Source organism: Urocitellus parryii, chromosome 8 (assembly GCF_045843805.1).
Source record: "Urocitellus parryii isolate mUroPar1 chromosome 8, mUroPar1.hap1, whole genome shotgun sequence".
Taxonomy (NCBI): domain Eukaryota; kingdom Metazoa; phylum Chordata; class Mammalia; order Rodentia; family Sciuridae; genus Urocitellus; species Urocitellus parryii.
The window spans coordinates 102,573,404-102,596,705 of NC_135538.1; positions in this window are offsets into that span (position 1 = coordinate 102,573,404).

Below are 23,302 nucleotides of genomic sequence, written 5' to 3' on the forward strand. Positions count from 1 at the left end.
CTTGGAGCTAACAATCCACATAGGAGACAGAAATTAAATACACAAGGCCATCATTGCATATATGATTACACTGTGTATGTGAACACAGCAAAATAAAGCAGACTGCTATGAATAGTGTAATAAACTAGCCTTATTTAGTCTGGGGGATTGGGAAAATTAAGTGGCATGGAAATGAAGATTCAATATTAAGGAGTAGTTTGCTTAAAAAACTGGGAAAAGAGCACAGAAAATAGTACATGACAAAGCTTAACGGGGCTAATAAAATGGCTAGCATCAAGGATATGAATATTAATAAATTCTGGCAAAAATGTGGGGAGAAAAGATTACTTATAAATTGTTCATGGAATGGCAAATTGATAGAGTTGCTAAGGACTTAAATATGGAGATTCCTCAAAAGACAACCACCATATGAACCACAATATGACCAAATTATTTCACTCATGGGTAGTTATCTAAAAGAATTGAAATCAACATACTACAGCAATACCTATATTCCAATGTTCACAATAGACAAGTCATGGAACCAGCCTAAGTGTCCATCAGTAAATGAAGGATAAAGAACATGCTGTATACGTACACAATGGAGTCCTATTTAGTCCTAAAAAAATGAAACTGTGTCATTTTCTGGCAAATAGAAGGAACTAGAGAATACCATACTAGGTTAAGTAAGCCAGACTCAGAAAATGTTAAATAGTTAAATGTTTTCTTTCATATGAGGAAACTAGAGAGCAAAAAGGAATTAAAAAAGAAAATCTGGTGGAATATAAGGGAAAACAGTAAAGGAGAGGAAGGGGATTAGGGGGAGGGAGGAGGGAAACTAAAGGGGAAGTACTGGGGAATGAAATGGAACAAATTATTCTATGTGCATGTATGATTATGTCATAGTAAACCCCACTATTATGAATAATTACAATGTACTAATGAAATCATAATAAAATTATTATGAGACTGAAGAATCTCCCTAGACACACTGGAAAACCTGAAAGCTGACTAGTGGAGTATAGACGTCAACAGAGATTATAGCAAGTTGAAGTTGGAGGCCAGCAAACACAGGAAGGATGAAGGAGGGCCACGCTGTGATGGTAAGTAGCACACTATGGGATATCGTCACTTAGTGGCAATTGTGGCAAATACATTAACAATGAGGTTGCAAAAAAATTTAATGTTCTCATAAAGATACTGCGATTACTTAATTTGTTAAAGTGGGCAAAGTACCTGTTTACTGCCTTGGTATATAGTAACAGCTTAACAAATCTTAATTCTTTCTCCAATCCCATTTTCCCCCTTTCCAGCTCACATACTCTTGCTACCATTTTTTTTTGTGGAGAAAATAGGAAAATGGAAGAATGGCTTAGTGGGAATTCAGCATTGGATACCTAGAGACTGAAAGATATACAAAAATGGGAGTGGGAGGCTACTGAAGGCAAGTTGATCATTTTCCTGTAGCATTGGGAGACATTATACCCAGTAGTTAAGTCTATGGGATTTGAAGTGTAAAACTTACCTCTGGTTGCTGCTAGCTATAGATTATATAAACTAAGCCTCATCTGCAAATTCTGATAAGAGTATCACCATCAATGTGTTTACAAATTTCACAGGTTAATGTAGGTCAAATACCTATCACAGTAACTAATGCCTGGCATAGAAGTTTCTTTGTACCTTTGCTGAAAATTGATCCTCTCTTGTGAATACCCTGTCTCCTCTCATGTGTCAGTTTAGAATGCTCTTCCTTCACGGATCCTTCTCCACTGGCCTCAGGAAACTCATCTCTCAATTCTATGTCTTCTAAATTGCAATAGTCCAAGCAACTGAATTTGAGGGTTGAAAGAGAAAGGAAGGAGGAAGACATAGATTGGTAGGGAAGAAAAGTGATTCCAGAGAAATTACTTGATATCTTGTTTCAAAATTGCAAGTGTCTTTAAATGTATTTTAAATAAAAGTTGTATTTTGTAACAGTTTTAGACTACTTACAGAAAAATTGAGATAACAGAGTTCTATTTCCTCTACTGTGAACATGTTTCTAATTAAAGTTTATAATTAATGAACATAATTAATGTTTAAAATTAATGATACAGTATTATTAACTAAGTTCCATATTTTATTCATACATTCTTTGTGCTTTACTAATGCCCATATATATATTACAGCTCATTGTCATGTCTTTGAAGGCTTCTCTTGAGTGTGAGAGTTTCTCAGGTTTTCTTTGCTTTTGATGTGATGACACTTTTGAGGACAATTGTTTTGTAGAATTTCCCTGAATTTAGATTTTTCTGATGTTTTCTTAATGAGTAATGTTTTGGGAAGAGACACCACAGAGGTAAAAGAGCCATTTTCCACATGTCATAACACATCAAATCAAAGGCGTGCACAATCAACATAACTGATAACTGTGGATACTGAGTATAATGAGTACCATATGAAGGGACTGTAGGGGATCAACATTCCTTGGGTATCTAGTGAGTGTGTTTTATTCATGACCTTATTTAATATTTACTGCTGATTTAAGAAATATGTTTTACATTTTGCAATTTTGTATTTGAAAAAACTAAGATTGAGAGAAAGTAACAAACTTTCCCACACGTAAAATATAGATAGTATTCCAAAGACTCAGGTTCCTCTGGTGCTAAAACCTACTTTTATTCCTCAATACCACTTTGTCTTCTTTATAACCAGTCAAAATTTACAGTGTTGGTTGAGATTTACATGAATAGAATTAAAGGTATTGTATAATATGCTTTTAGATAAATCGAATAGGAAACATGTTGTTTCATTGATATTGGATTCATATGATTATTTTACCTGGAGACACTTGTTAATGATTTAATGGTAAACATCTACTAATTTATCATAAGGCGAGATCCCCTTTATGAATGAAGGCTTATGAATGTAGCTGAAATGTTACAGACTGAAGTGATCAATTATCATGATCAGATATCGATATCGTGTGCAGTTATCATGCAAGGATGAAATTCCTTAGATTCAGTCTAGAATTTTGATAGGAATTTGGTAGAATATTCAGAGGAAAATGATTTATTTTGGCCAATTGTTCTTTGGTGAGCTATTTTATCATGCACAGAGTGCGAGCGGGAGAACTGATTGTATTATTTCTTTTTTTTTTGTAAAGATGATTTTATTAGTATATTTTAGTTATACATAACAATGGTGTTCATTTGGACATAACCATACATGAGTAGAATATAATTTGCTCCATTTTAGTGCCCAGTACTTGCTCTTTTCCTCCTCCTTCCTCTGTTATACTTCTACTCTTATTTATTTATTTTTTTAATTTATTTATTTTTTATTGGTTGTTCAAAACCTTACAAAGCTCTTGACATATCATACTTCAAACATTAGTTTCAAGTGAGTTATGAACTCCCATTTTTACCCCAAATACAGATTGCAGAATCACATCTGTTACAAATCCACATTTTTACATAATGCCATACTAGTGACTGTTGTATTCTGCTACCTTTCCTATCCTCTACTATCCCCCTCCCCCCATCTTCTCTTTCTATCCCATCTACTGTAATTCATTTCTCTCCTTATTTTTTCTTCCAATTCCCCTCACAACCTCTTTTATGTAGTTTTTTATAACAATGAGGGTCTCTTTCCATTTCCATGCAATTCCCCTTTCAATGCTCTGGCTTGATACCTTTGGTCGCTGACAGTATTCATAGCCAGGGAACACATGCCCAAATGAGTTTCTCAACCTCATTTCCTTTAGCTTTATTTCCTTCCTCATTTCTTTCTAGGTTAGTGTTCATCACAAAATAGAAAGATATCCCATCACCAGTAGAAATAAATTTTCACGTAAAAATTTGGTAGTAGAGCCTAAAATAATGTTGATATCAGAGTTACGAGATTTCATCTTACCTCAGACTGAATCCTATAGGCATGGATGTCAGTGATGACTACAAATGAGACAAATTTTACACCTAAACTTTTAAACTAGAATTTCAATAATGGTAGCTGGGCTGAGGCTGCGATGACCAGCTTCCTCTGGGATTTGACATGTACAGTTATGCTTAGGGATGGTTGGAATACTGCAGTGGACACTTTGTGGTCTGGCATTTACTTTTCTCATACTTCTCGGTAGTAACATCACAGGTGATTTTAGGAGAACACATCCCACCTCAGTTCAAGTCCTCAATTTTGTACTTTCTGGAATGGATTTTGATTATATTAAACAAGTTAGGGTGATCCTCTTCATAGTTACTGACCACGAGTAAGTCCCTTAAAAGGGTTCAATCAGATTAACTTTGAGGAATCTTATTTGAAATGATGAGGAAGAGATCCTTCTGGTATTGACAGAAAGAGCTGAGGACTGCTGCATCCACATGAAATGAGCCTGAAAAAGAGGAGACACCATGAAGAACACAAGGGTGGAGCCAAATCTGAAGAAAGAGAACAAATTTTGGAAGAGGATTTTTGAGATAGAGTTCAAGTTGGTTTCTGAAGTCAGATGTCAGATATTAGCAAATCAATCAGCTTTGGGGTCACTTGTTTAATATTTCTTGTTTGAAAATGTATTTTATTTAAAAATATGTTTTGGTAGTTCAAATATTCCTAAGTGATATGTGCCCCAAATTCAGGGATTACAAAAAGATGAATTATGGGAAAAATGAGAAAAATGTCACTGTAAGATTGGCTCTAAAGTGGGGACATAGATGAGGAACATGCTCCTGTCTATACTGAGGGGCTAGGTTGTGATCCCCTAACACCTGGTGTTATGTGTAAAATCCCTGGATCATGAGGGAAGAAAAGTGGAATGTTAAAGGTAATTCACTAAGGCTCAACTAGCTTTGCTATGAAACTCTCTGTGGCTAAAGAGAGAAAGAGAGGGTGAGATGTAGGTATCAGTACCTACAGCCATAGACATGGCCAGGCCCTGAGAAGATCAGCAACACTGTCAGTAGCCTGAGAGCAGAAAAGCAAGACCAACTCTGGTTCAGAGCAATTGCAGCTCTGCTTCTCTGAGGAAAATACTCAGAGAACTCTTGGAGGGAAAATACTATAAGCTGCAGCCTAACTGGCTGGGCCATGTGTTCCCAGGTTATGCACAAGGGCTTTGAAACTACCAGAAAAGGAAACTACCAGTAAGGTGACCATGGGTATTTCTCATTGAGAGAAGCGGATAGTGCAGTTTCAGACACAATTATTTAGGTTCTCCACACACATCCTATGTTCAATAATTTTTCATGTTTCAGAGTGTTTTTGTTTCCAGAGAAGAAAAATAGTGCATCCTTCATACTAAATATGTCAGTATCACTCAGTACCATAAATGTTCTGAGGAGATTTTGAATTTCTAAGTCTGGACTTCATGTTTATTTTAGGTCACTGCTCTTGCCTGCTATGGTGGCACTAGTTTGTTGGTTAAGAATGTTGGTTTTATATTTGGCTCTTCCTTTAGTTTTCTGGTCATCTGTACTCCCTGGGACTTCCTTAGACAAAAATTATTAACACATACTCGAATAATTTTCTGAACAGCCTTAGCTTCTTTTTTTTTCAAAATGTGATGGATAATTAATGTCACAAGGCTGATGTATTGTGGGGGTTGAATGCAGTGGTATATGTAGATTCCTTAGGACAGGGTCTAGAACCCAGGAAAAAGAAAAAAAGAATCTCAAAAGAGTCTACCCATCTCTCCAAATATATGATTTGGGGGTGCAAAAATGATAAGTAAACACTGCTTATTATTAGACTTCTTAGCTGGGAAACATGCAAAATCCAATAATCTTCAGCCTCTCAATGATGTCCCTCCCCAACCCAAGAACTAACTCATTGCCTGTGAAGTTAGGTTTAGTTGGGTTCTAGCAGTTAGTATTCATAGCTCTAGGCTACACACAGAGAAGTAAGAGATTGGTGCATCCATGAAAAACAAAATGTTTGAATTAGAAAAGACTCATTCCTTCAGATGTGATTTAGATCTATTTATATTCTAGGAAACCATTGAGGTATCTTTGGTGTTAGTCTTATTCTCTGAGCAAAGGTCTAGGTATCTGGTGGGATGAAGCAATTTATGGGATGTAATGAGTATTTGAAAATAAAGAATGTGAGAACGAGTGCAATATAATACAAAGGATATACTGGTTTGAGAAACTTCTGATTTTAATAATACTACATTCCTGTGTGTGTGTGTGGGGGGGGGCTGGGTATTGAACCTAGGGCCTTGTGCATGCAAGGCAAGCATTCTACTAACTGAGCTATTTTGCCAGCCTGATAATACTACACTTTTGTCTTTATTATGAATTGGATATCACTCATTAAAGTTTACTAATAATCAGAAAAATTCTTAGATTTAAACAGTAAATGAATGAGATACAAAAAAGTAGCAAAATCTTCAATTAACCAAAAGCATAAGAGAGTGTTATAAAACTTACCAAATGAAGACTTTTTTCTTCTTAAGCAATTAAAAAAAATAAAACCTGAGGGTAAGATTGAATTTCAAGAAAATCGATGCTAATTAAACAAGAAAAGGATGTTCCTCCTAACAGTGCCTTTGAGGAAACCCCAACATTCCCCTTTGTCACAAGACTTACCAACAGCATGACAAGTTTTAATGCAGATGGTGACTGCACAGATGTTCTGTGTACCCACACAGAGCCAGTGATGAAGGCCACACATTTGTACTGAATTTGGTGAGTATGTTTCCCTAATGATTTGAAGTTGCATATTTAGTTTTTTAGGATGAAGGGATGTGTTATGGTTTGGAGATGAGGTGTCCCCCAAAAGCTCCTGTGGTAATGCAGAAATATTCACAGGTAAAATGATTGGATGGTGAGAGCTGTAACTTAATTGTTCTATGCTAATATGAATGAACTGACATGGCAGTAACTATAAGCAGGTGGGGCATGGCTGGAAGAAGTGGGTCCCTGGAAGGGTACATCTTCTCTAAGTCACCTCTCCAGAGGTGGTGAGCAGATTCCCTCCACCATTGTGTTCTGCTTTACTTTGGGCCCAAAGCAATGCAGGTGACTACACAGGTGTTCTTGGCCAACCATAGATTAAACCTCTGAAACTGTGAGCCCAAAGTAAACTTCTTCCTCTTGTCTTGTATTTTGGTTACAGTGACATGAGTAGCATAGAGTGGATGTGTTAGTGGTAAGAGGCAGATGCTTTTTGAAACCATTAAGAAAACTTTATTGTTTCAGCCTAATATTCTGTTCTCTAAGAATAAACAATACAAACAAACCAAAGTTGTCCTTGACATCAAGTCAATCCTTTTACTATTCTTTGTCTTCATTCAGAAATTCAAGCTTTATGTGGTATATATGTGCAATGGAGTTTTATTCAATCATAAAGAAAAATGAAATTATATCATTTGCAGGAAAATGGATAGGAATTGAGACCATAATGTTAAGTAAAATAAATTAAACTCGGAAAATCAAAGGTCCTATGTCTTCTCTCATATGTGGAATGTAGAGAAGAAAAAGGAAAAGAAAAATGGAGGGGGTGATCACATAAAAAATAAAGGGGGGTCAGTAGATGGAGGAAATAGTCTAGGGGATAGTAGAGTTGGGGGGATGTTGGGCAATTTATATTGTTATACTGTGTGAATGTACTGATATGTAACAAAATATTTCACCATTATGTACAACTTTAATGTGCCAATAAAAATGTAGAGAGAAAAAAAAATAAATTCTTCTCATGAGAAAAAAAGAAAGAAGAAAGAAAGAAAAAAGAAATTCAAGCTTTAAGCTTTTTCCACTTGAACTTTTGCTTCTGCCTTGATGAAATGAACATACAGCTCCTTAATCCCATTTCTGGAATCTGATTGCCTTTTCAACTCTTCTACCCTTTAAGATTTCATCTTCTGGAGGGATTAGAGATGGTAGACTAGAGGAAGTTTCCATTCCTACTTGCCCTGTGGCTCAGGATTCAAGAAGCAGGAGTACGGCTTCTCAGCAAGGTGGATGAAAGAGGGGTTTCACTAAAATTCAATATTGGATGAGTGTCTTAGAGTCTCAGAAATTTAGGTACATTGAACAAAAGGATAAGAATATATTAGAGTCCCGCCCCTTGTTGCAGTGACACTGGTTCACCAGAGAGGGGAAGGATAGCAGAGAGAAACACAAAGAACAGATTTGGTACAGAAAAATCTAAAATCAGAATAGCAGCCCATATTTGGCTGATCCAGAGACTGCATTGTGAACTGGCATTTGAAAAGTGGTCTGTGTTTCTCAACTGAACATGGAGAACTGAGGCAGGAGCCATCTTGAGGTAGCCATGCTTTAGCTGCTGCTGAGGGAGTTGGAGATCATAGCAAAAAGTCCATATAGTCCTCGAAAGTACCTACCATGGGCCCTATGGTGTACCTAGCAGAATGTGATTGAAACAGGCACAGAGAAAATTGTACCCAGGGAGATTTAAGTCAGAAAAATGAAGGGGTGCTCAATTTCCTTTCTCTTTGAGTCCAGGAACTCATGTGACCAGCTGAAGTGGGTTATCAAACTGAACAGGTGGGTGTGAGTACACTCAGGCACTAAGCCTTGGAAGGCTGTTATTTCAGAGCAGAGTGTGTGGAGGATTGGCTCCCCTGCCCCATGATAGCATCCTTGGGAGTCTCCTGGGATCCAGGCTCCTGACAGTGATCAGCATCTGCAGGACCCTAGAAGCGTGTTGATCTAATCTCTCCAAAATAGCTACTACCCAATAAATCTCCTATGGCCGGATTAAACCTAAGCCTCAGTCTCTGGAATTCCCCTTATAGAAATCTGCAGCGGACTGGGAGTGCATCAATTGGATCTGTGCAGACAAAATTCCAACAGACAGTACTTTTCATTCCATTATACCTTATACTGGTGAGAAGGGAAACTAAGAGCAATTTCAACCAGTTTCAATCTTAGGCCACTCCAGGAGGCAACTCTGTCCCGGAACCTACCTGGACACTACCCGTTCACAGTGTAGAGATTGTGTTACTGACTTAAACCAAAGGATACTGCACTTACTCCACACACAAATTGATGACACACAAATTTCAGCTGTACTTTAATATAAAGAATAGAAGAGATAAATACTCAAACTAATGACCAGGCTCTAAGCAAAAATGGTTAGGGGAACTTTCAGATCCTACTCATGTAATCCACAGAGAATTAACATAAAGCCTGTGGACAGCGTACTTTTGAGGATGACTCTCTCTAGAACACTCTAGGACACTTGGCAAGTGAAGGCTGTACCCTAGAAAGGCCCACATATAAGAGTGGAAGAGAAATCTCCCAAGAGATGCATAAAACCCAACAAAGGAATACAAGAAACATTAAAAAAAAACACAAGATAACAAGACACTTGCTAAAGTTCATAATTCACTAGCAACTGACCCCAGAGATATCAAGAAGACCAAACACCAGATAAAGAATTCAAAAGAATGATTATAAAATGATCAATGAATTCCAAGAGAACACAGAAAACAATAAACAAATTAAGGAAGTCAGTACAGGATATGAATGATGAATTCAATAAAGAGACAGCCATTGAAAAAGAACCACACAATAATCTTGGAAATGAAATACACAGAAAGTCAAAATGTTCAGCTGAAAATATTTCTAATAGAGAAGACCATGCTGAAGGCAGAATCTCAGAGCTGGAAGACAAAGTGGCCAACCTTGGACATTCATACAGTATTAAAGAAAATAAAATAAATAACCATGATCAGAATATACAAAAACTCAAGCAAAACTTTAAGAGAATAATTTTAATAATCATTGGAATTAAGGAGGGCTGTGAAATGCAAGTTAATGGAATGGATAACTTTTTAGGGAAATAATAACAGAATAATTTCCAAACCTTGAGAGTGAGATGAGAAGTCTTATACAGGAGGTATTAAGAACCTCAAATAGACAGGATTAAAAAAGAACCTCTCCAAATTGCATTATAATTAAAATGCTTACCATACAAAACAGTAATTGCTTTCTTGGATTGTTCTCTTTCATTTTATATTATTGATCTCTTGACTTCTCAAAACAGCGTTCTACTTCTTTGACACCACAACACCAGTTTATTTCTTCTCTTGGCATCTCTCTGCCCATTCTATTTTGCCTTTTCTGTATTATTTTTCCATTTAAAAAACCAATCATGCTTATCCAGTTTCTCACTTGACCTGTAGCACTCAGTTTGTGTATACATTCTCCAACTCACTTTCAAACTAATCCACTTAAAATTCAGGTGCCTTCAGAGGGAGGTGAGTCACAAAGAAAATCAATGAAGGGTCACAAAAAACACAGAGTAGAAGAATCACTCTGGTTCTTCTTTGAATAGTTGGGTAACTATTGGGCAAAACTACCCATGATACATTTCAAAATGACTAGAAGACTAAGAAATTCCCAGCACACAACAATGATTAGTGGCCAAAGAGGTGGAAATGCTTATTGACCTGATCTAATATACCTTGTATACTTGTATGGAATTACCATAATGTACCCCCTAAAGATGGATATATTTAAAAGCTTTGGGTCTGATGATATCACTTGATTACTTTAAATCCTTCAGTAACTCCCCAAGAAAAAATTGTTTCATATGGTAAATATTCTCATCCATGGCCCAGAATCTACCTCTACTTCTGGTCACATTAAGTCCTTGCTCTCTTCTTTATAATTTCTAACCTGGCAACTTAGAGTTTTTAATAGTTCCCACCACACTTTCTCAGTGCATTGCTTTTGCTAGTATTACCCTGTCTGCCTGGCACATCCTTCCCTACTCTATTTTATGTACCCCTGCCTTTTTCCCAGTTAACAATTACACATGTTCTTGATCTCAGTGCAGGTTGCCATCCATCTAGTGAGCACTTCCACTAACCCCGTAATCAAGTTAGGCCACTCCCTGCTGCAAATATAACATAAGCATGCCTCATCAGTGTATCTACCTCATGATGTTTTTACATTATCTATTTATAGGTTCATGTTTCACACAGAAATTGAGTTGATAAAGAACTATTTGTGCATCTTGTTATACCCAAACCAAGCACAGTGTCTGGAATATTAATTTAGTTAATTCTTTATTATAATCTACAAGAAATAAATCTTCTCAGGGGATAATTGCCTTTGTTTGTCTCATTTTGTTGTGACACTTTAAAATCACTAATGGTCAAGTCCTCTCATCTATATTTACTTTATGCTGCTTGTAAGAATAAAAGGTTTGGGTAGGTTGGTATATATCTATAATTTTAGTGAAGTGAGAGACTGAAGCAGGAGGATCACAACTTGAGGCTAGCCTGTTTCAAAATAAAAAATAAAAAGAAATGAGGTTATAGCTCATTAATAGATCACCCCCTTGGTTCAATCCCCATCCCCCAACAAATAAGCTTTGAGTTTCTAAATAAGATTAGGAAGATAAACATAAAATAGATGAAAACTTACAATATTTTCTATAATTAATATTTAGAATACAAGATATTTTCTTTATAGTGGAATATCAGAACTTCCTGAGAGTCTGGATTGGGGCTATACTACAGTAAAAGAGATATGGCGTTGCAAGTGGTGGCCTTGGGTTCAATCCCCACTGGGTAAAATAACAATAGCAGCAGCAACACAACAGCACCAAAAACTTACTAAGAGTGATTCCACAAAGGCATTTCTGTATATTAGGTACTATTCATGACAATTCTGATGGTAGTGTCCACATTATTCATGATCCAGGACAAGAAAATTTAGGTGCATTCTCTGAACAAAGGGGCTTTCTTTAGTTGTGTGGCCAAGAAACATCTAAGAACGAAAAAATTCCATTCTCTAACCCAAACTTTATGCATCCAGCCTTTTCTCAAAATAAGGGAAAAACCAGAATTGTGTTCTTAGACAATAGGCAGCTCTAAACCACAATATTTGTTAGAGCTCTCTAATTCACGTGTACATTCCTGAGTTACTTGATAATTGGTTTAGTAAACTTATTCTAAATTTGAGCCCCAGAAAGGAAGTCAGCTACTTCCTCTACACTTAGATAACTGAGTCTGTCCTACTTTCTTAGAATACTCCTAGCATTTATCCATGGATATATCTTCTTTAATTAAAGATATCATAATAGCGAAGCACAATGCTCCAGAGATGTTACTAATGGCATAACTTTTAATTATTAAAAAAACACTCCACAAAGCCTTTAGGACTGCACTTCCATCTATGATTTTTGCTAATGCATTGGAACAAAGGGCTTCTCTCTTGTGATCTATTCCTCTTTCACAGCTGCTAAACCTCTTCTGATTGCTATTTTATTCATGTATTTCCAGGATGCGTTGCTGCCAAATGAAAGAGCATGTCAAAAGAAAGAAACAAGTCTCTGTTTTTCAAAATCACCTGGGGCCTTCATTAAAAATCAGATGACTGTTCCTAGTAAAATATAGAAGACACAAGTGGGATAAGACCCAGTATCACCTTAAAAGTCTGTTTCCCAGGACAGACATATCATCTATAATTTTTTAATTGCTAGCAATTCAGCTGCCACCTGGATATATGAGTGAGGGAGTGCATATTTTACATGATGTGCATACTTTACATACTTAATATATACTATATTTTAATGTGAATTCAATACTAATATAATATTAAAATAAAGTATATAATTTAATATTTATTTAAAATGAATATATTTTTATTTTATATTTTATTTGATTTATATTTAAAAAATATTTCCTAGATCTTTCCCATATTATTTTCTTTCATTTTTCATTTTCAGACATGCACATTTAATGCCAAAGTTAATTTGATGTCAGACAGATGTGTACTTGAATTTGAGCTCAATTGCTTCTTAACTGAAGGACATCAGCTGGGTTTTTAATCTCTAAGCTTTGATTCTCTCATCTGTTAAATGGGAATAGTAGTGACCACAGAATTGTTATAATAATTGTTAGAGAATTGTTATGGTTTGTACATGTAGTGTCCCCCAAAAGCTCTTGTGTGAGACAATCCAAGAAGGTTTAGAGGTGAAATGATTGGGTTATCAGAGTCTTAACATGATCAGTGCATGAATCCCATTGAATGGACTAACTGGGTGATAGCTGTAGGCAGTAAGGGTTTGGTTGGAGGAGGTAAATCATTGGGAGTGTTCCTCTGTCCTTGTATTTTGTCCTTGTTGAGTGGAAGTCCTTCTCTCTCCTTCTTGGTGTCATGTCTTGAGTTGCTTTTCTCTGTCATGCCCTTCCTGTGTGATTTTCTGCCTAACTTCTGACAAAGAGCAATGGTGTCAGCAATCTATGGACTGAGACCTCTGAAATGGGAAGCCCCAAGTAAAGTTTTTCTCCTCCAATTGTTCTTGTCATGTATTTTGGCCATAGCAGTCAAAACGCTAAAATAGAAAAATAAACATTAATTTCATTTTCTTTAATTTCTTAGGAATTGAGTATACAAAATCATAAGACACCATCCCTAACACCAATGATCTCAGAAATTATTAAAAACAAACAAATAAACAAACAGATAAACAGTGTTGATTAATACAAAATTAAGGGGTGTACTGGAATACACATGTCATGGTTCATCAGACTATCCACAATTATTTGAACCTAACCTTAAAATTTAAAATTATATATTATATGTGTATATAATAAATCTCAGAAACTACAGAGAAAGAACCATAAACTATTCCAATCTAAGTACCATGGACATCTCATATATTTTTTCTATTTTTGTGCGTGTGCTGCAGTTTGGAAATTCCCAATCTATACTTCACTGTATTTCCTTTTCAAAGGTTTCCCAAGGGAGTCAGTGTGCATGCTCTACTCTCTTCCTAGAAGTAATTCTTGCCAGATTTGGCTGAGACTCATGGTGGTAGCAGTGTACCATTAAATTTGGTTTCTAAAACTCTAAATGCTACTTTTAACATTTTCTGTGCTGTTATACCCTTGTCAGAAAAAAGAAACATAGAGCAAGGTCACTCTTCATTCTCCTGGCCGTACTTACCATCCAGGGTGAAGGAGTACTCAGAAGACAGTGAAAACAACATGAAACTTCTTTTTGTACAGTTAAAAAATCTCTTTTACTGACTCCACCAACTTGCATTCTACACTAATTCAGCCATATATAGGACTGAGGTTTTCTTTATTCATAGTCTAGAAAAAATATTTTTACATAGTAAATGAATAATATACATACCTGGAAAAGGATACTTTACATTCCCGAAAGGGAAATAATTTTAATATTTTGGTGCATATTATTTATTTATAAGCACTACTTATAAATAAATGGACCCATTACTTACATCTTGAGTATTTATTACTCTTTTCAGTAGATAAAGTTACTAAAGAAACTTGCATTTGACAATACTTTTTAACAATAGTATCAAAAATCTGAAAAATTGTCATTACATGAGTACCCTGCAGCAATCAATTTCATGTCTTTATATCTCAGCTTTGTCACCTGTAAATGCTCATTATAACTCTTCAATAGCAGGGTGATTCAAAGACTTTACAAAACTGAGAGCCACAGTATAAATGCAAATTAATTTCTCTCATCATTTAGCCTTATTATTATTTACTGTATGAGCATAAGCATAATGATTGTTTTTCTTTGAAGCATTATGTAAATTAATCTTTCACAATTTAATATGGTCTTTTTCTCAGAATCAGTGATGCTGTTGTTCATTATGACAGCACAGTTCCATATATTTCACTAGCAAGACTTATCGCCAATAAGTCAATCCCTACCTGAATCTTCTGTGGTGATCCAGAGGAAGAACCAAAGATGAAATAGAATTATGGCTCAGAATCCTTGATTTCCTATCTTGCGTCCAGGTCAGTGCATCAGCCTGACTTCCATTCAAGTGGGGTGGAGAGAGGGTGTTTGGCATTGGGCAGAGGTCTCCAGTGGAGCTGGACCTCCTAGTGCTGCTTGAGATGCTGCAGGAAGCAGCACAATTAGAGGCAATCATCGCAGACAGAGTGTTAATGTACTCCTTTCTAGTCTCACTGTTTGGCTTAAGATCTGATATTTGTGAATAGGTATGAATCACACTAGCAAAATCTGAGGTGATTAGGCCTGTTGGGGCGGGCCAGGCTCTGCTATCCTGCAGTCAACCTGGTGCCTTTGCTGTCAAAGCATCATTTCATGGTCACTACATTGAAGTAGTTCTTGTTAAGAAGTAAGTTGCCTACTTGGAGCAGGTTGGATTTGGGTATGATGGAAGATGATCCCCTCTTCCTAGCTTCATTTACCATGGATATTTGAATCACTAAATTTGGATAGTTTACTTTTTAAAATGTTAATTTCCAAATTATTTTACAGAGATATTTAAGTAACTGACAACTGTTGCATCAAATGTCCTTCGCTCGTTAACAACTTTATATCACATCACCTTTTTTAAAATTTTCAAATGCAAAAATTTTATTCCATGTCCCTTCTCTGTGGTGGTTGTAGATGGATACTTTTTGTGTTTCCTTCTTTATGTACTTCCATCTTTGGGTTCTCTTTGACTTGCCATCATCTTATTGATGAAGAGTGCTTCCAGGTCCGGCTATGTTTGGATTAGGGAATTTGAAATCCAGATTCTGGGGATTCCACCTTCTGGGTCCCCTTCTTCCTCCTGGAGAAGTCTTTTCTTCTGTCCTTTAATAAATTTCTAATTTCTAAAAAAAAAAAAAAAAAAAAAAAAAAAAAAAAAGAAATCCAGATTCTGATCCTTTGATTTCTTTCTTTAATTTTTTCTATTGTGTTTTACTCAGGCTATTCAACATATTTTGGTTGAAAAATACGGACTGACAGACCAAAGTTTTTGATGTCAAATAGAATATTCTGTTGTATATTACATAACTCAAAAGGACTTTCAAGGCCAGAAATAGCAAGTAGGAAAAGTCACTGAAGACTCTGACTCCCACATAGAACTGAGTGTCACATTAAGTATCCCAGTTGACAGAGACACATTAAACTCTGTTTTATTTGAACAGATAATAAGCATATTCAAATTTTCAAGTCCAGTGCCTTCCCCAAATCTATGTACTTAGAGCAGAGGTGTATTACTGTTGCCAAGAGAATAAAGCAAATAACAAATAAAACAATAAGGATGTTGACTCATAAACAAACTTATAAGTATCTTTTCCCAGTGCAAATCATGTATTCAGAAACCCTCATCAATGATATTTATTGATGTGTAGTACTGAGTCCAAAAGCATGGACCTGGGCTGAGGATATAGCTCAGTGGGTAGAGTGCTTGCCTTGAATTCATAAGGCCCTGGGTTCAATCTCCAGCAACACACACACACACACACACACACACACACACACACACATACACCTGGACCTGCAGAGTTCCTTTCCTTATCTTCTGCTTACTTTTGTCTTATGCTACCTCCCCAAAACAAGAAAAGGCATTTCAAAAGCTCTTATTTTACTGATAAGTTGAAATAAAATCTCTTGGCATGTATATTAATTTACATAAGAGCTGTCATTACAAAGAACCCCAGCCTGGGTAACTTAAATAGCAGAAATGAATATTTATCACTCTTCTGGTAGCTAAAGTCCCTGTCAAGGTTGTTGGTGAGCTTGGAGCTCCCTAAAGCTTCTCTCCTTACCTTGTAGAGGACCAGATGTTTCCTGTGTCTTCATTGTGCTCTTTCCTTTGTATATGTTATATTCTAATCTCCTTGTTTTATTGATTTTATTGGTTTACTATAATTATCCATAATGTTGACATTTATTATGTCATATTCACAAATGATCATAACACAATTTGACTGAATTCATTCCCCAGTATTTTTCCTTTTCCTTGCCTGCTGTCTCCTCCTAATCTGTTTGCGCTACTCTACTTATCTCCTTTCTATCACTATTATATATTATTACTTTAATTAGTGTATTTGTTGTGGTAGTGATATTGACATATAGACATATCATAATTTGATTTTACTCCCTAGTATTTCCCAATTACCTCTCCTCCTCCTTCCTTCTCAATTGCCTTCCCCTACTTTATCTGAATTGCACTGCTATAAACATTGATGTGCATTTATAGCTAAGGTATGCTTATTTTAGATCTTTTGCATAAATACCAAGAAAGGGATACCTAAGTCATATTGCAGTTCCATTCCTAGTCTTTTGAGGGATCTCCATATTACTTTGCAAAGTGTCTGTATTAATTTGCAGTCCCACCCACAATGTATGAGTGTATCCTTTCCCCACATCTTTGCCAGAAATAGTTATTTATATTCTTGATGACTGCCATTCTAACTGGGGTAAGATGAAATATCAGCATAGTTTTAATTTGAATTTATATTATTGCTAAGGATGTTGAACTTTTATTTTATGTAATTGTTAGCCATTTACATTTATTCTTTTGAGAGCTGTCTGTTTAGATCATTTGCCTTTATTAATTGAGTTATTAGTTTTGGGATGTTAAGATTTTTGAGTTCTTTACCCATTTTTTTGTTATTAATCCTCTGTTGAAAGTGTAGCTGACAAAGATTTTCTCCCATTCTGTAGGCTCTCTCTTCATGCTTTTAATTATTTCCTTTGCTGTGCAGAATTTTTTAAATTTAATGCCATTCCACTTATTGATTATTGGTTTTATTTCTTGTGCTTTGGAAATCCTTTTAACAAAGTCAGTCTCTGCACCAATATGTTGGAGTGTTAACCCCATTTTTTCTTTTAGCAATTTCATTTTTTTTCTGATATAACTCCTAGATCTTTGATCCACTTTGAGTTGACTTTTGTGCAGGGTGAGTGATAGGGATCAAGTTTCATTCTCTTACACATCAACATCCACTTCAACCAGCACCATTTGCTTAAAAGTTTAACTTTTCATGAATTTTGTTTTGCATCTTTGTCAAAGACAGATGATTATATCTATTGTAGGTTTGTCTCTGTGTATTCTATTCTATTCTATTCTATTCTATTCTATTCTATTCTATTCTATTCTATCAAACTTTATGTCTGTTTCAATGGCGACACCATGCTGTTTTTTGTTAATATATCTCTGTGGTATAATTTGAGATCAAGTATTGTAATGCCTTTAGCAATACTCTTATTACTTGGTATTGTTTTGGCTATTCTGGGTCTTTTATTCTCCCATATAAATTTTAGGACTTTTTTTCTAGTTCTGTGTAGCATATACTTGGGTTTTTGACGGGCATTCCATTGAATCTGTAGATAACTTTTGGTAATGTGACCATTTTAGCAATATTCATTCTGCCTATCCAAGAACATGGGATGTCTTTCCATCTTCTAAGTTCTTTCAATTTCTTCTTTCAGTGTTTTATAATTTTCATCATAGAGATCTTTCATCTTCTTTTGTTAGATTTATTCCCAAATGATTTATTATTTTGAGGGGACTTTTGGGAGGTTTCACAATATATGTAATTGCTCCAAATTTACGCATTTTCATTTTCATGAAAATAATGACTTCATTTTCCTTGTGGAAAAACAATAGATTAAAATTGTTAAATACTCAACATATTCCTCCCTACTCCTTCCCATCAAAGTAACATTATGGAGCTGGAAATGAATGTTTTTTCTCTCATTGTCTCAGCTTTAGTCATGTGCACTGAGTAGTCTGATGCTCACAGGATACTACTGCTATCTTCAGTTACACAAATGGTCCCTTGATGATTTTGATCAGGAAAAATTTATTCCATATACAAAACTCAAGGCAGAATATTTCACCTGAGATATCTAAAAACAGACAAAAAATATGACCTACTGCTGCTAATAAAATTTTGCCATCCTTGAATCAGTGTTTTCTCTTCAACATCCTTCCTAATGTAGCAATTTTTAAAAAATATTACTGGCATTGATGTTTTAAAATGCAATCTCTTTGAAATTAGTTTTAAGTAAAATTATGTACTTTATAGCTAAGTGAGCAGATTACTGCAAATTTTTTTTCTCTAGGTTTCTACACTTTTATCTCACAGAGGGAGCATGAATACATCAGCTTTCTAACAGTCCTGTGGCTGATGGTTGATTAATTTTTTTTAGTGTGTTTCCAATCTTGGCATATGTGACATTTTACCTTTTTGCCAGATAAATTTTTACCTTGATATACTTTCAGATTTAATTCTCATAAATGTGCATATTTGGGCTTCTGCTTAATATACTTGTACTAAACAGACCAATCTAATATTTTCAAAGTTTTCTATATGTAATACAAGTGACAATATTTGTTTCCTTCATGTAGTAAAGACTGCTAGAAAATTTCAAAAGGGAAATTCCAATATATTTTAAAACTTAAGATATTATAATTGATTAAAATTTTTCTAGTATATTATGTCTGTTTTGTCGACTCCTGGGATTAACTGTAAACTCCTCTATTCTATAACCCAAGAGTTCCAGCACAATGCTGGGCATATTGAAATGACTTAAAGAAAGTGACCATAAATGATAAGGTGGGACTGCTTTCTGGAAAAATACTATCAACATTATAGTTTTCCAAATCATTAAATGTATCACTGAATATTAACAGCCAAATGTAAAAGTTAGGACTGACATACTACAGGTAGATATTAAAAATTGATATGGTTCAGGCTAGGGGAGTATACACATGTAGAAGCAGGATATTAGGCCAGAATTTCATATCCAGGTTACAAACATGATTGAAGAAAGTATCTGTGACCAATGCCACAGTCAGGAGAGTCAGATTTACATTTTCTAGCTTTTCCCTTCATCCCGGACAAACATAAATCCATTCTTTTCATCACCTTTAGCTAGAAATATAAATATTACAGTCTTCCTCATTTTTATTATGGTGCAGTACTCTTTAATTCAATAACAGTCTTTTTTTTTCAATGAATCAATCTCAAGTTCCCAAGTGTTTGTAAATGAAGAGAGTGTATACAATTTCTTTGCCTTGGAAGAGCTGGTTAAATGTTTAAACATGGAAGTTATTTTTTATATAATTGTATTATGCAATTGACTTATTCAACAAGAATTGGAGATTAAAAGTTATGAAACAAGACATTTATAAATTATTTTGCAAATTTTAAAGAACTTTGGTAATATGGGCTTTTGGACTACGTTCTCTGTAATAAGAGAGCTGTCCAACAGGCCAGGTGTATGGCTGGCTTTCTGTAGGTGTTGAGTGTGAGTGAGTAGGGGATTTTGTCTCAGAGTCAAGTGAACTTACTTGACATTCATGCCCTGAGTGGTATGAGATATTGCATTTATAAAATGGCACCAGATTTACTGAGATGAGGCAGAAAAATTGGTAAAAATTTAACTATTATCCAGTGATGCAACCGTTTTAAAACATCAAGTAGAGATCTAATGCTATGAAGATAGCAATAAAAAGTCCATTTGAATAATAGGTAAATAAAACCTTGAAATAAACAGCAGTAAAAAGGAAAAACTTAGGACAATAAAAACTTAGTAGATGTGCTGAGTAAAACACCTTTTGAACTGAATAGAACTATTTTTGAAAAAGCAGCAAGTCAAGTATTTGCATAAGGCTCATAAGAACTGAAATGCATGGTTTAAAATCTTCAGGAAAATATATGCTACTAAATCAATTCTTTGGTAGCTGTTTGTGAACTAAAATCAAAATGCTACATTGGATCTAAGACTGAATGAATGATTCTTTCTGTATGAAAGGACTGAATAATTAACAAATTAATATTAATGCATAAACAATGAATGAATGTATGCTTGGTGACTTTATGCAGGGGTCATTCCAAATAGCTGTAAGGATTTAATTCTTAAGACCTGTGAGATTTAAATGAGGTGAAATTGTTAGTATGTCTCTGTATTTTTTAAGAGTCCAATTTTCCTTTTACTCATTTTATGTAACCTAAAAAACGAAGACTTATCCTATGCTTTTAGACTATAGCAGTGATAGAATAAATTTACTTGTGATTTCTTCATTTTGTAAACATATTTTTAGTAACTTCCACCTGCCTGACACTATTGTAGGTGTTAGAGATATAATAGTGAGCAGTGTGGACATGCCCCCAGCCTGCAGCAGCTCACAGTCTAGTGAGAAACTGGATATGAAATGAATGATTTCCCAAATGAGCATACAATTTAAAATATGCTAAGTACTATGGAGGAATTTGATTTCTTTGAAAGCAGATGGCTGTATTGGTTAGCGAAGACCTTCCGAAGAAGAAAGTATTTGAGCCTAAATTGAAGGATTCAAAGATAGTAGCTGGATAGGGATGCAGGCATTAGGTACTAATGCAAGGAGACTGGTTTGGGATTTCTTAATTTTGACAGTGAATTCCCCTTCCAATTTTCCTATTCACAAATGATTTAAGCAGCTTTTAGAATAATACAGATTAAAATTTGGAAAATAACTTTCTTATATTCTCTACATAATCAATATTAAGTTTTAATGAATGCAGCTATAAATTATATACAGGTATACATATATTCTTTATTTTTATTTTTTCTAAAATGGATTCTTACAAGTATATTCATCTGCAACTTGTTTATTTTACATAATAGTATGGGCTTGAGGGTATTTCTTGCTACTACAGTTTAATCATTACTCATATATTTTATGTATGTATGACAGTCATCTATATACAAATTAAATATATGAATTCATAAGTATAATTTAATACAAGATATATAAATTCTATGTTTTATATTGTATATGATATATATGTACTTATACATTGACTATATCATAATTTCCATTATCACTTTCTTATAAATGCACATCTAGATTGTTTTCAACATTTTGCTACTTTTAATAATGCAAGCAAACTCATTCTTGCATATATGAGAGTTTGGACTTATCAAAGTATTTCTTTAGAAAAAATCAGAGTTAGAGTTATGGTGTTAAAAGTATCAATTGTAAACATTGAAAGGAATTATTACCAAACTCCTTACCTTATCAAGAAAGCTTTCTCTTAGCTGAAATGTACAAGTGTATCATTTTTTTTGCACACTTGCCAAACAAGTATATCATTATCTTTAAAGTTGTGAGATGATTCTTGAAATTTGAAGCATCTTCTGAACAGTTGATTGCTTTTGTAGACTAGTATCACTGTAGGTAGTATCACTACAGTGATACTAGATACTACTGTAGGTAGTATCACTGTTTGGATTAGGATATACAACAACAGGAAGTAGCAGGTTTTATGTGAAAGTTAAAAGGGCCTGCCCTGCCTAAAAACATTCAAATTCAAGTAAGAACATGTTGGCAAACAAATAAAACACACAGTTAGGCTGGAACCCCCAGCTTGAGCTTGCAAATTAAAAGGGTCTCCAATGGGAGGAAATTTGATCGCAAATATCTGTACCAAATATCTGTTCTTCATCCTCAAAATCATTCAAGTTGGGAGTCCATCTAACATCTCATATATAGAAGGTGAACCTGGTTCTGAATAGGCTGAAAGACCTACAAATAAGAAAATTCTTTGTTAAAGATTGAAAAAGTAGGATTTTACTTGCTGATATCTTAGAATGGGGCAATTTTTTCATTCTTCTGGGGGGTAAGTCATAATCATGGTCATTCAATATAATAGAAGAAAAATTTCACATATTTAAAGGTACTTTAATTATGTTTATGTTTGATTTGTGTTTTAATATCATTTCATGCTCAATAAAGAAATACTTTAATAATATGTATGTGCTTTGCACATACAGATCCAATATATGAATTAAATAAAGGAACTGACTAGTCATCCAGCAAACTATGAAACTGATGAGTTTTTTTTAAAAAACAATTCTAATCCTTTTTATGCAAACATAATTTAATAAATTTTAAATTGCAGTGCTTTGTCTTATGAATTGATCAAAGTCTTAATACTGAAAAATATACTGGGTTTTGTCACTATGTCAGAAGAAAGAAAATACTTTCATTACACAAATATTTTTCCAGCCTGGAAGATTTTCTTTTTGGTTGTTTCCAAAACTATTCTGAACTACATCATTGACATATGTTGACCTACTTAAAAGCCTCGAGCGTGAAGTACAGCTGAACAAGTTACTAAACTCAGTGAACATTTTTTCTGGTTTGTATCCCAATACCTTTTATGTCAAGGAACCTTGCACACATTTTCTTAGTTGGAGAAAGTAAGGGATAAAAACTAATTTTCTGTATCTTGGTATATATTTACTTTAATGAACTCTCCAAGCTTCTTTTACAATTAAGACATTTCTAGGTTTTCCTAGATAACTGCATGATAACAAGAATTCTTATAGAATGTCTTCTTTGATTAAAATCTATTTCAGTCCCAGGTAAAGTCTTGAAATTGGCAAAATTGGATGGGAGAGTCACCTGGTTAGGGCAGTGTGACTCCAGAATTAGCAGGTGGATCTCTGTTTCTAGTTCATCTCAGAGATTGATTAGTGATTGCTTGGAATCTAATTAAAACTGGTCTGTTGTGTGCATTAGATGAAATAGGGTGTGTGGGGCACTCAGCAATGGATCAGCACATAGCTCTCAGTAAATGTTGTTAGGG